The sequence below is a fragment of the Rattus norvegicus genome, chromosome 2 (assembly GCF_021556685.1).
Source record: "Rattus norvegicus strain SHRSP/BbbUtx chromosome 2, alternate assembly SHRSP_T2T, whole genome shotgun sequence".
Lineage (NCBI taxonomy): Eukaryota > Metazoa > Chordata > Mammalia > Rodentia > Muridae > Rattus > Rattus norvegicus.
In genome coordinates, this window is record NC_141535.1 from 169,729,687 (window position 1) to 169,743,396 (window position 13,710).

At 40.7% G+C, this 13,710-nt stretch overlaps 1 pseudogene; it reads left to right on the plus strand.

The window, feature by feature from the left end:
* The first annotated feature begins 226 nt into the window (after positions 1 to 226).
* On the plus strand, positions 227 to 993 carry LOC147996315 (large ribosomal subunit protein eL8 pseudogene; annotated as a pseudogene).
* The last annotated feature ends 12,717 nt before the right edge of the window (positions 994 to 13,710 follow it).

Below are 13,710 nucleotides of genomic sequence, written 5' to 3' on the forward strand. Positions count from 1 at the left end.
CATTCCCGGAAGCCCTTTGACAAAGCCATTAGAAATGATACATAAATGTTTGTAGATCCATGTCTGTGGTCATTTCTGCTTCCAAAACACCAGGGAAAACCAAGTGCTCAGCCAGTTCTGGCAGCACAAGCTGGTAGGATTTGCTGAAAGGGGCAGAAGCACAAGGATCTGGAGTTCGAGGCCAGCCTTGGATACATTTTAAAGTTCTCACCTCAAGCGGAGCAAAATGCACAAAGGGAAGAAGGCCAAAGGGAAGAAGGTGGCCCTGGCCTCTGCTGTCGTGAAGAAACAGGAGACTAAAAGGTGGTCAATCCTTTGTTTGAGAAAAGGCCCAAGAACTTCGGCACTGGACAGAACAACCAGCCCAAAAGAGATCTAACACGCTTCGTCAAAAGGCCCCGCTACATCAGACTGCAGCGGCAAAGAGCCATCCTCTATAAGCAGCTCACAGTACCTCCTGCCATCAACCAGTTCACCCAGGCCCTGGACAGGCAAACAACGACTCAGTTGCTTAAGCTTGCCCACAAGTACAGGCCAGAGACAAAGCAGGAGAAGAAGCAAAGGCTGCTGGTCCGAGCTGAGAAGAAAGCTGCTGGCAAAGGGGATGTCCCAACTGAGAGACCGCCTGTCCTCAGAGCAGGGGTCAACACAGTCACCACCTTGGTGGAGAACAAGAAGGCTCAGCTGGTGGTGATTGCCCATGATATAGGCCCGGCTGAACTGGCTTCCTGCTCAGGTTAACTTGGAAGACCAGGGTGCTCTGGCTAAGCCGGAGGGAGCTATTAGGACCAACTACAACAACAGATGAGAAAGATCCACCACCTCTGGGGAAGCAAAATCCTGGGTCCTAAGTTTGTGGCTCGCATTGCCAAGCTGGAAAAGGCAAAGGCTAAAGAACTCAGAACTAAACTGGTTAAATATACACTATTAAGTTTTCTGTACATATATTACAAAATTATAAAAAGAAAAAAAGAAAACCAAGTGCTCGATTAAAGTAAACAGTTTCTGCATTATCAATGAGTTAGTTGGTGGAAATATGACTAAACAATAGAACTGTCTTGCCTCTAAAATTCTAGAACATCCACCAAATGATTGATGTGTACCATTTAAGGAATATTTGATCCAATTTATTCTATATTCCAAAAATGTTACTCCTAGGAAATGAAGAGCACTGAATTCCAGAAACGGTCAGTTAATCATAACAGTGTTCTTTTTCCTTCTTTGTGCTTTAAAATGTGAGAGAGAGAGCATGGTGGAGAGCTTCAGCTGTTCAGTTTGGGAGCTGCAATTTGTTTTACATGATAGACTCCAGGGATAAGTCTTTTCCCACCAGCCACTATCTATCTACTGTCTGTGTAGAATGAATCTCTTTTCTCCAGTCATGCCATTTATTGTAGAAGCCACAGTTGCTTTGTGTCTGACAATTAAGTTTCCTTTTTTAAAAATACCTTATGCATTCATTGGGTATCTACACCATCTGCAGTAAAACCCAGGTCAAGGATCCTGTTCTGCAGTGAGAGCCCCGCCATGTTTTTAAAAGCATTTGTGCTGTTATTACTGCTGTACTTTTCACTGAGTACAGAGCTGCCTTTTTAGTGAGATGGAAAGATCCTATTTTTCTTGAACTCTCAGGACAAACGTTTTGCACCAGATGATATCCAGGAAGCATGTAACTTGAAAGAGCCACAGGTAATTGTTAATGTGGTTACAGCAAAGGTTGCTGTAAGAAAGCACAGTAGCCTGAGTAGGCTCTAAATAAGAATTATTTTCTCTCATCTCTAAGAGCTGGCAACTCTAAGGTCAAGCTGCTGGCAGAAACTGCATTTGGTGAGGGCCCATTTCCTGGTACATAAATGATGTCTCTACCATGTTCTTTCATGGTAGAAGGAACCAATGAGCACTTTGGGTTCCTTGCTTTAAAACTAAGAGCACAAAACAAAACAAAACAAAACAACTAAGAGCACTGTTACCTCTCATCAGGCTGTATTTTCATTAAAGCATCACTTCTTAACATCACCGCCACATGGATTTAAACATGTGTGTACTGTGGGAAACAGATTCAAGCCATGGCAAGGGAGTGACTCTTTGTATTCCGTCAGCACATGTGTGCTTGGCTGTCCTATTCTAAACGCATACCAACCACAATTGCTTCTTGTTTCTTGAATGATAATCTCTGCTGCTAGTGATAACAGCCTAATCAATAAAGTTTAGAGATGTTTGAGGTTAATTTAAATGGGTGATTGAGCAATGCTACTGCTTTTTAGTGGGATGGAAAGATCCTATAGTTCTTGAACTCTCAGAACAAATCCTTAGTATTAGACTAAGTAAGCTTTGAAAACAGCACAGGTAATTGTTAATCTGATTGCCTATAATTACTCTGTGTTACTGAGCCTGGAAAATACCTTCATGTAATGTAAAAATTGTATTTCTTCCTACTTTTCAAAAGGTAAGCTCTAATTATGTTGCCCACACTGATATTGAAGGTCTGCTTTCCTCAGCTTCCTCAGGAACTGGGACTACAGAAATGTGCCAATAGCTGGGTGAACAGAGTGTAATGTATGAATAAAAGTATCCATAACCACTGGAAAATATCATCCTGAGTGAGGTAACCCAATCACAGAAAAACACACATGGTATGCACTCATTGATATGTGGCTATTAGCCCAAATGCTTGAATTACCCTAGATGCCTAGAACAAATGAAACTCGAGACGGATGATCAAAATGTGAATGCTTCACTCCTTCTTTAAAAGGGGAACAAGAATACCCTTGGCAGGGAATAGAGAGGCAAAGATTAAAACAGACACATAAGGAACACCCATTCAGAGCCTGCCCCACATGTGGCCCATACATATACAGCCATCCAATTAGACAAGATGGATGAAGCAAAGAAGTGCAGGCCGACAGGAGCCGGATGTAGATCGCTCTTGAGAGACACAGCCAGAATACAGCAAATACAGAGGCGAATGCCAGCAGCAAACCACTGAACTGAGAATAGGACCCCCGTTGAAGGAATTAGAGAAAGAACTGGAAGAGCTTGAAAGGGCTCGAGACCCCTTATGAACAACAATGCCAAGCAACCAGAGCTTCCAGGGACTAAGCCACTACCTAAAGACTATACATGGACTGACCCTGGACTCTGACCTCATAGGTAGCAATGAATATCCTAGTAAGAGCACCAGTGGAAGGGGAAGCCCTGGGTCCTGCTAAGACTGAACCCCCAGTGAACTAGATTGTTGGGGGGAGGGCGGCAATAGGGGGAGGATGGGGAGGGGAACACCCATAAGAAAGGGGAGGGGGAGGGGGATGTTTGCCCGGAAACCGGGAAAGGGAATAACACTCGAAATGTATATAAGAAATACTCAAGTTAATAAAAAAATAAATAAATAAAAGTATCCATAACCAAATCAATGCCTGTAGTTGAATACAAATGGACAGCTACCAACAGATCCATTTTAATATAGGAACTGAAGAACTATGAAACAAGACTCTTTCAAAGAATATGAAAAAGAATCTATAAAATAAAGTTTTTAAAGAAAGACTTAGGACGTTTCAGTCTTCTCATGGCATTGGGGAAAAAAAACTTCTCAGATTCTTTTTTTTTTTGGCTTATCTCAAAAATTTTATGAAACACTTTAGCTGAAGTGTTTGTCTAAAACTTCACCCTGCCAGCTGTTGAAGACGTGCATTTGTGAGAAAAATATCCAAAAACATCAGTTCATCTATTCTGCTGCTGAATAGTACTATTACATCAAGGTGAGGAAGGATAGAAAAATTATTTTCCAAATGACTGACAATACCATTATCACTTCCCTGTATAAGTGATAGTATCTGGAATCTGAACAACAGACAGGAAAGAACTCTGATTCAACTCCATACCAAAGCAAGAATAAGATCCGGATTGCCTAGGGAACAAAACAAAACAAAACAAAACGAACAAAAGCCAACTAAGGAGGTCATGGCTGTCATCCCACCAGCTTGCTTTCTGGGAGATCTCTCAATGTGGCAATGGAGTAGGAAGCCAGACATAGTCCCTGGGCTCACTGAGTTGAGGATACAGAGAGAAAAGGTATCTAGAATTTGGAGGATAAAAATATCACTGATGAAACAACAGTTGAAGAGCATGGGAGGCTGCATGAATGATCGTTGGGTCTTGGCTGAAAAATGGTCTCTGTATGAAGACTCCACAGCACCAAAGAAACTCCTAGGAAACAGCAATTTCCTGGGATGCATGAATCAAAGCATCTAAATGACATCAGCAATGGAAGGAGCTGATAATCAGTTGACTTCTCATTAACCAGCATTAGAAAGACTAGCTGAACACATAGAGCATTCATTAGACTCTCCAACATGGCACATTGTAGCAAACAGGCTGAATGAGCTTACCAGGGAGCTAAGGGCAGGGAGAAAGCCAGGCATCTCTGCCTTCACTTTGTATCTGTCTCATCTTCTTTAGGTCAGCCTCCTGGCTGACTATGCATAGGCAGGAAAGTCACTCAAGCAGTCTTTATCTAAGTACCAATGACATCTAATCCATCTCATTCTCCTTCAAAGCTAGTGGTATGAAAGCCATTGTCTTGAAGTCAGTGAGATGGCTCAGCAGTTGACAGCACTTGTTCTTGTAGAAGTCCAGTGTTCCATTCCCACATCCACATGGTGGTTCACAACTACCTGTAATTCAGTTCCAGGGGATGAATGCCTTCTACTGACATCCTCAGGTTCTGAACACACATGCTGCAAATACATACCTCAGGCACAAACACATTCACATATAATAATATGTATATAAGTTTATCTAATATATATATTATTTGAACTTACATATAATATATATTATTGTACTGAAGCCATGATGACCTTGAGCTCTAAGAACGGCAAAGCTTCACAGGACAGACGACCCTTGTCTCCAGATAAACACAAAACTCTATGATAGGAAAGCTAAACCATGGAATGGGAGTAATCATCTCACAGTAATTATATTGATCCTCTCAGGTAAGGATGGCAATAGTTTCTCAATGACCATGTCACAGGACCAGATCTAAGCCAGGATAGGACCTGACCACACCCTGGCCAGGACTGCATACATATGCTGAGAATAGAATTGAAGTCACTTGATTCCTCTATCTGATCCTCTGACGTGTGCAATGATCCATTCTCCTCTCCCTGCTTTTCTTTATTGCTGCTATTCTTTAACTGTTGCATTGGAATAGGTGTCCTACTCTAGACTATTTAGACTCCTGGAGTCAAGCCTTCTTCCCTAAAAGCCGACCAAGAACAGAACAATTTGACAAGAGAAAACCTGATAACAGAGAAATGGGAAAACCCAAAAATAGCCACAAAATCCTGGGGAATATGGCAGAAATTGAATTATCTGGAAGCAAATGCTGACAGAGGGAAGGTTGTTGTGGGAGAGGAATCAAGGTGGTTCTCATGAAGGACCAGGGCATTTTCAAGTTGATTGTGAACAGAGCATTTGTAGACTACGGTGATGGCGGCTAGTCTAGCCAGCTCTCAGATAGAAATCCTACAAAGTGCCAAAAAACAAAAACAAAAACAAAATCCAAAACAGAAACAACAACAACAAAAATAACAGGCTGAGTTATGGCCTGAACTAGCTCTTTGTGAAAGTGGGGGAATTCAGAACAAATAAATTAAGAACTGAGGAGATGATGTTCAAGAACAGCTGACACAGAAAGCTGCACAAGGGTTGTCAAGACACTCAACTGGATGTGGTTCTGTTTTGGGATGTCAGTCACTGGAAGGCAGGCTGGCCACATACATTGTCATCCACACAGGCCTCTTCAGAAGGTGAATGAAGCTCTCAGCTATAACACAATTGGCAATGACAGACTCCTGAGTATACTGACCAGCTAAAACCAGTGATATCTAGCCCATCACACTGCCCTTCAAGGATATGTGATCACTAAGTCTAGAGTTGCCAGTGGCCATCTACTGCACAAAGAGAGTCCATTCGAGAGTGAGGCCAGGGCAAATAGACAGCAAGGCCAAGTGATGGAGCGAGAAAGACAAGATCTGATGACGTGGCTGTCTGTGTGACACAATAGGTTCTTCACTATGAAAATGATCCTTTTCTTATGTAAACTGTCTCAGTTATAATTGGTGTAATTTGGCTCAAACAGAAAGCAAATATACATCCTTTCTCAGACATGCCGCCCAGGAGCAACTAGCAACCTAATATCTTGTCATTTTCATTTGACACTGTGCTTCAGAACATTCTCCCAACACAAACTAAATGAAACTCAAAAATCACTATAATATAGAAGTTACAATCAAGCATCTTTACATGACAGTCCAGCAATTACAAATGATACAAGATGCTATTTCTTTCTGCTTGTAATTCTGAGAAAAATGAGACTGAAAACCAGATGACAGGATTGGGGTTTTCCTAATAACCACTCTTCTTTCTAATTCCAAGAATTCAATAGGTTTCAATTCCACATGGGACCTGTCTTGCCGTGCCTGGCTTGTTTCGCTTTGCAGACTGGCCTCTACATCTTTTTTTATGTTATTGCAGATGGCAGACTTTCATTCCTTTTGTTTTTGTTGTTGAATAGTACTCTATCACATATATAAAGCAGTTTGATCCTGACACAACATATAGTTGCATATAAACATCATGTGCCACTCTATTAATCTGTATAATCTGTCATTTCATTGAAACAGTTCTTTTTAAATGCACAAAGGCATGATTGGACAGCTGAAATAAATTTGATTTTAATGCAGCTAGCTCAAAAAATGTCATGTTTTCATTGATATTGACATATCACTATTATTTCTCTTCTGCTTTAAAAAAGATTAAATACATGAAGTTTTGGTTCATATACATCTGCCATGTTTAGTACAGTATCCATTTGCCTATTATATTTACCCCATTACATTACTAAATATTCTCACAAGTTGTATAAAATTTCATGTCCTATCATTTTCTTTCTTTAAACTCCTTGAGATCATACAGAGAAAAACTTTGGTTTTCTGCAAATGGCACTTGCTTGACCAAATTTGCTTTAATGATCCCCTAGAATTGCTGCTTTCACGGTTTAGTCAGCTTCTGGGCAAGACGCTCTCAAGCTAACTACAGAAAATGATGATGGATGAGCAGCCAGGTCCCAGAGCTTGAAAAGGGAATTATCTTTTCCATTTCATGCGGAAGATTAAGATCCCAACCCATTTTTAAGGATTTGAACACTTTTTCTATTAGAGAGCAGATTCAGAATAATTCCATTTTATTATGTGCAATTTCATATCCTTGTAATAAAATAGTCATTGTGAATAAAAATCAGTCATGTCTGAGTTCAGTATTGTGGAATAATTTTGATCTCATCATAAGTAATTATTTGAATTATCACAGTGCCTGAATATCAGAAAGTTCATATTCATAGCCTTATTTCCCTTGAACTTTGCAGAGTGTACTTCTTCAGATCGACCCTTGCAGGCTGCCTGCACTTACTCTCAGACCCTGTCTCCAATTTGGTCATGGTCCAGGCACATCACAAAGCAGGAGGACTTCTGCCGAGAAAAGAACAAGTCAGGGGGCTTCAGGCCCCTAAACATTTTCAATCCAGTTTTCTTTTGAACTTAACTTAATAAAACTATTTTTAGAAAATACTTAATGCAGAATAATTGAACCAAAGGAATAAAACGTACTTAAAAACAGAGGTATAAATCTATTTATTTTCCCAGTGATATATAGTCATTGTACTTGGGTTACATGAAGGATTTTTTAAACAAATCTATGAGCAAGGTATGTATTGTTGTTTTGAAGGGAATTTAAGCACGCCTATTCCATACTGTCTTATCTAACCCCTTCTCGAATCTCCAGCCAATATATATGCATGTGTATGTGCATATGGTGTATGTATATGTGTATGTGTATGTGTGTTTATGTGTATGTTGTGTATGTATGTATGTGTATGTATGTATGTATGTATGTATGTATGTATGTATGTATATGCTATTACAGGAAAGATTTCCCCAACGCAAGTGTTACATCCCTTAAGGGAAAAGTATCCTGGCAGTCTAGAGTCAAGAAATACCATAAGTCTAGAAGAATGCAGATTGATCCATGCTTATCACCCTGTACAAAGCTTAAGTCCAAGTGGATCAAGGACCTCCACATCAAACCAGACACACTCAAACTAATAGAAGAAAAACTAGGGAAGCATCTGGAACACATGGGCACTGGAAAAAATTTCCTGAACAAAACACCAATGGCTTATGCTCTAAGATCAAGAATCGACAAATGGGATCTCATAAAACTGCAAAGCTTCTGTAAGGCAAAGGACACTGTGGTTAGGACAAAACGGCAACCAACAGATTGGGAAAAGATCTTTACCAATCCTACAACAGATAGAGGCCTTATATCGAAAATATACAAAGAACTCAAGAAGTTAGACCGCAGGGAAACAAATAACCCTATTAAAAAATGGGGTTCAGAGCTAAACAAAGAATTCACAGCTGAGGAATGCCGAATGGCTGAGAAACACCTAAAGAAATGTTCAACATCTTTAGTCATAAGGGAAATGCAAATCAAAACAACCCTGAGATTTCACCTCACACCAGTGAGAATGGCTAAGATCAAAAACTCAGGTGACAGCAGATGCTGGCGAGGATGTGGAGAAAGAGGAACACTCCTCCATTGTTGGTGGGATTGCAGACTGGTAAAACCATTCTGGAAATCAGTCTGGAGGTTCCTCAGAAAATGGACATTGAACTGCCTGAGGATCCAGCTATACCTCTCTTGGGCATATATCCAAAAGATGCCTCAACATATAAAAGAGACACGTGCTCCACTATGTTCATCGCAGCCTTATTTATAATAGCCAGAAACTGGAAAGAACCCAGATGCCCTTCAACAGAGGAATGGATACAGAAAATGTGGTACATCTACACAATGGAATATTACTCAGCTATCAAAAACAACGAGTCTATGAAATTCGTAGGCAAATGGTTGGAACTGGAAAATATCATCTTGAGTGAGCTAACCCAATCACAGAAAGACATACATGGTATGCACTCATTGATAAGTGGCTATTAGCCCAAATGCTTGAATTACCCTAGATCCCTAGAACAAACGAAACTCAAGATGGATGATCAAAATGTGAATGCTTCACTCCTTCTTTAAATGAGGAAAAAGAATACCCTTGGCAGGGAAGGGAGAGGCAAAGATTAAAACAGAGACTGAAGGAACACCCATTCAGAGCCTGCCCCACATGTGGCCCATACATATACAGCCACCCAATTAGACAAGATGGATGAAGCAAAGAAGTGCAGACTGACAGGAGCCGGATGTAGATCGTTCCTGAGAGACACAGCCAGAATACAGCAAATACAGAGGCGAATGCCAGCAGGAAACCACTGAACTGAGAATAAGACCCCCGTTGAAGGAATCAGAGAAAGGACTGGAAGAGCTTGAAGGGGCTCGAGACCCCATATGTACAACAATGCCAAGCAACCAGAGCTTCCAGGGACTAAGCCACTACCCAAAGACTATACATGGACTGACCCTGGACTCTGACCTCATAAGTAGCAATGAATAGCCTAGTAAGAGCACCAGTGGAAGGGGAAGCCCTAGGTCCTGCTAAGACTGAACCCCCAGTGAACTAGACTGTGGGGGGGAGGGCGGCAATGGGGGGAGGGTTGGGAGGGGAACACCCATAAGAAAGGGGAGGTGGGAGGGGGATGTTTGCCCGGATACCGGGAAAGGGAATAACACTTGAAATGTATATAAGAAATACTCAAGTTAATGAAAAAAAAAGAAATAAAAAAAAGAAATAAAAAAAAAGAAATACCATAAGTCACACAGCACAACAAACCTCGTATAAGAGATTTATAGGTAGGGAGAAACCCAGGTGACTGCCCCTACTTAGGCAAGAAGGGCAGAGAACTGAGCAGAAGACAGGGTTTATGTAGTGTTTTTGTGGGGCAGAGCTTTCCAGGGTAGGGATTTCCTATGTGGGGATTGAGAGTTTCAGGTCCTGAACTTGGGCTTACTCTTGAAGGGCAGAACTTGACTGCCTGCATCTGGAGGGACCAGATTGGCCATTATAGTCCTAAAATTATTCTGTGGAGAGAACCTGGTGGTTAGAGAACCTGGGAGTGGGGCAGGGCCTGACCACTCATGCTACTTGAGGGGCTTACAAATATAAAATCTAGAAAGCACACATGAGAAAATAATACTTGGCTGAGACTAAATTAAATCCAGTTACATCTGTTTTCATTGAAACATTGTAAGTTAATTTTTCATTATGGCTATAAAACTTCTTGTGTGTGAGGGGGGTTGTGTGTGGATGTGTGTATGTGTATGTATTACATTTCTAGATCCATCCCTCTGTTACTGGACACCTAAGCTGAATCAGTAACTTAGCATCGTGAAAAGAACTGTCCTAATTATTAATGGACAAGTCTCTGACATGTGATCCACAGGCCTGTGTGAATACCCAAGAGGGTAAAACTGTTTCCTATGATAAATCTGCTGCTATCGTTTTGAAGTACTTCTAGATTTCTGTCCACAGAGGATGAACTAGTTTGTATTCCCACCTTCATCCTCAGCCTTCTTCTCTGCTTACCAGAATTTATTGTTAGTTGTTTTCTTTATGATAATCATCATGGCTGAGTTAAAACAGATGCTTAATGTACTTTTGCTTTGAATCTCTGTGAGACTTAATGATGGTGAATTTTTAGGCCCGTTGGCCATTGTCCTTCATATTTTTCAAAATCATGAGGTGTGGTGGAATAGAGCAAAGGAGTCATGTATGTGTTCGGGGTCACACACTTACAGCCAACCAAATTTTTACAAAGACACTGAAAATGTACAGTAGAAAAATCAGACCCTCTTGAACAAACATTTGGAAAATTAAATATTCTCATGTAGACGATTTGATCTAGATCCCTATCTCTGACCTTTATATATAACTGGGTCCTAAATGGATCAAAATCTTAATATCAGACCTGAAAAACTAAAACTGGTAAAAGAGTCAAGCCCTTCAAGACAGAGGGATGGATAAGGACTTTCCGAATAGGACGTCAGTGGCATAGGGGATACAGGGGAACATTTCAAACGCATTTGTAGAACTACAAGGCATCTTCACAGCAAACAGTGAGGAGATACCTGCAGGGTTGGGGACACCAGTCATCCATCTGACCTAAGATTAATACCTGAGATGTACGAAAGCTAAATAATAATAAATAAACCGAACAACCCAATCAATAAATGTACTAATGAAGACAAAGATTATTTCCCAAACATGAACTACGTATCTTTAAAATATAGTCAAGGAGTCAGCAGGATGGCTGTCTTAGTTAGGGTTCCAGCTGCTAGAATACAACATTATGAATAAAACCAAATAGGAGAGGCAATGGTTTGTACCCATTTACAACACTTGAGTCACAATCCATCACTGAGAGAAGTCAGGGCAGGAACTTAGAGGCAGGAACTGAAACAGAAGACATGGAGGAATGTAGCTTACTGCTTTGCTCTTCATGGTTTGCTCAGCCTGCTTTATTATAAAATTCAGGACTGCCTGCTTATGAGATGACACTTCCCCAATGGGATGGGCTCTCCCCATCAATCACTGAACAAGAAATTGTACCACATTCCTGTCCACAGACCAATTAGTGGGGACATGTTCTCATGCACTCTTCCCTCTTCCAAAATAACTCTACCTTGTTTCAAGTCGACTAAAGTAACCAACTGCTCTGTAGAAAAGAAATTACTTGTTGCCAAGTCTGAGAACCTGAGTTCTATCTCCAGAATCTACATTGGAGGAAAAGCACAAGCTTCTACACATTTTCCTCTGATGTCCATGCATGCTCTGAGGCTTCTATGCCCACATACTTATGCATGACTCATGCACACCCATGTGCAGGCACACAATGAATGTGCATTTTTCAGTATAATTTTTCAGTATAATCTGTAACATTTCAAAATTTACAGTTCACAAATATGACTTTTGTCTTTCATCCACTAAGGGATATTTATTTTCTTTCCTATCAAATAGAAATAATTAGACTTTAACAGATGGGTGTAAATGACCTAGCCTATTTCTGGGACAGGAATTATAGTTAATTTGTATCTAGTGCCAGTTAAGTTAAACTTGGTTAGTACGTTTTTTTTTCCATATCAGTCAGGGCTAGAAGTTAACTGTTGCTGTGCTGTAAGTCTAGAACCATCCTTGAGCTTCAATTTCAAGCTCTTAACAAAAGGCCAGAAGAACCCTGTGATCCTGTGTTCAGAAGTGGGATAAGTGAGCCATCTAAAGATTACAGCATGCGCTGACATTCAGCGAGATAATTAGCATGGACTCGGTGCTAAAATGAGTCGCACAGTTTAAGCAGATATTAAAGTACATGATGTTACAAAAATGTTCACATTTGCTGGCCTGAACTCACATCCCAAGAGAAATGAAATATTTCCTTAAAGCACCAGAAAAGAGAGGAAAGTGTCTTAATCCGAGCTGAAATGAGACATACTAAAAGAAATTAAAGTTCATTCTGTTACCTATTTACTTTTGTGAGTTCCTGGAGACTTGTGTCTGTGACTTAATCTGAAAAACATGGTCGCCAAATAATGTTTTGTTCCCTGACTATGTAATACTTGGACCATTATCAATCTCAGTGCACCTGCGAATCCTCTTCAGAGATGTAAGATATACAAAAGTTGAGGTCTGGCTTCCAAGACTGTCATTCAATTAGTCTTATGTGGCCAAACTGTTTGTGCCTTTTCTGAACTCCCCACATTACTCTGAATTCCAGCACTGAGTAGCCCAGGATGGACACACAGAGTCCAACTGCCTGCCTTTCAACTGTAGGCCATTTTTCTCAGGCTACACAGCACACTCTACCGTGCCTCTTAACCAAGCTAATATTGAGTTTATATGATATACAATTTATTAACCACTGCTTGGTGTTGTTGATGCTTTGCCATGTTGACAATAAGTAAAATGTTATGAACTTTTCTGAAAACCCATTTCAACAGAGTCTTTCCATGTGCCCTGTCACCAAATAGGTTCCTCATGCTCTGAGCAGCACTGAGGATGCTCGGGGACTGGGAGCTGAGGTTAGTGAGGCTTTCCTCTCTCCTGTTATCAGCTATTTGGGCACACCGAAGGCTGCATCTGGGTACGTCAAGTGTTTAGCAACAAATATGATCCGTAACACTGAGGCCTCGCTCTATACTTTCTAAAACTCACAATGCATAACAAAACCATTAACTAAACTAAAAATGCCTCAAAATCTTCAATAGATAAATTACCAATGACAATTCAATTTTTTTTTTCACATAAGATGATTGAAATCTTACACGAGGTTTCATTATAGGAAGGCACACTGCAGCGCATGTCCCTGGTACTAGTGGTATCTCGCAGTGTGTAGTCACTATGCTTGGAGATGATCACTGTGGCTGTGAATAGTGCGTATGCTCTATGTTCACTATGTGACACTAACCAATAAAGCAGTAGTCCTCCGGCATAGCTCACATGAGTTATGTAAGGCAGCTTCCATAATAATGCATTAAAGTCTAGCTACAATCATTCACTCTTGCGCTACTGTTACTGTGACTATGACTATCACTCACCCGGCGCAGTGCTAAGCTAACAGATTTCTGCCTGTTACTGGTGATCAGGGGCTGGGTCTGGTGGTTTCAGATTCTTGGCTGTTTATGCAAAGCCTAAAAATACAGGTTCATATAGAGCTG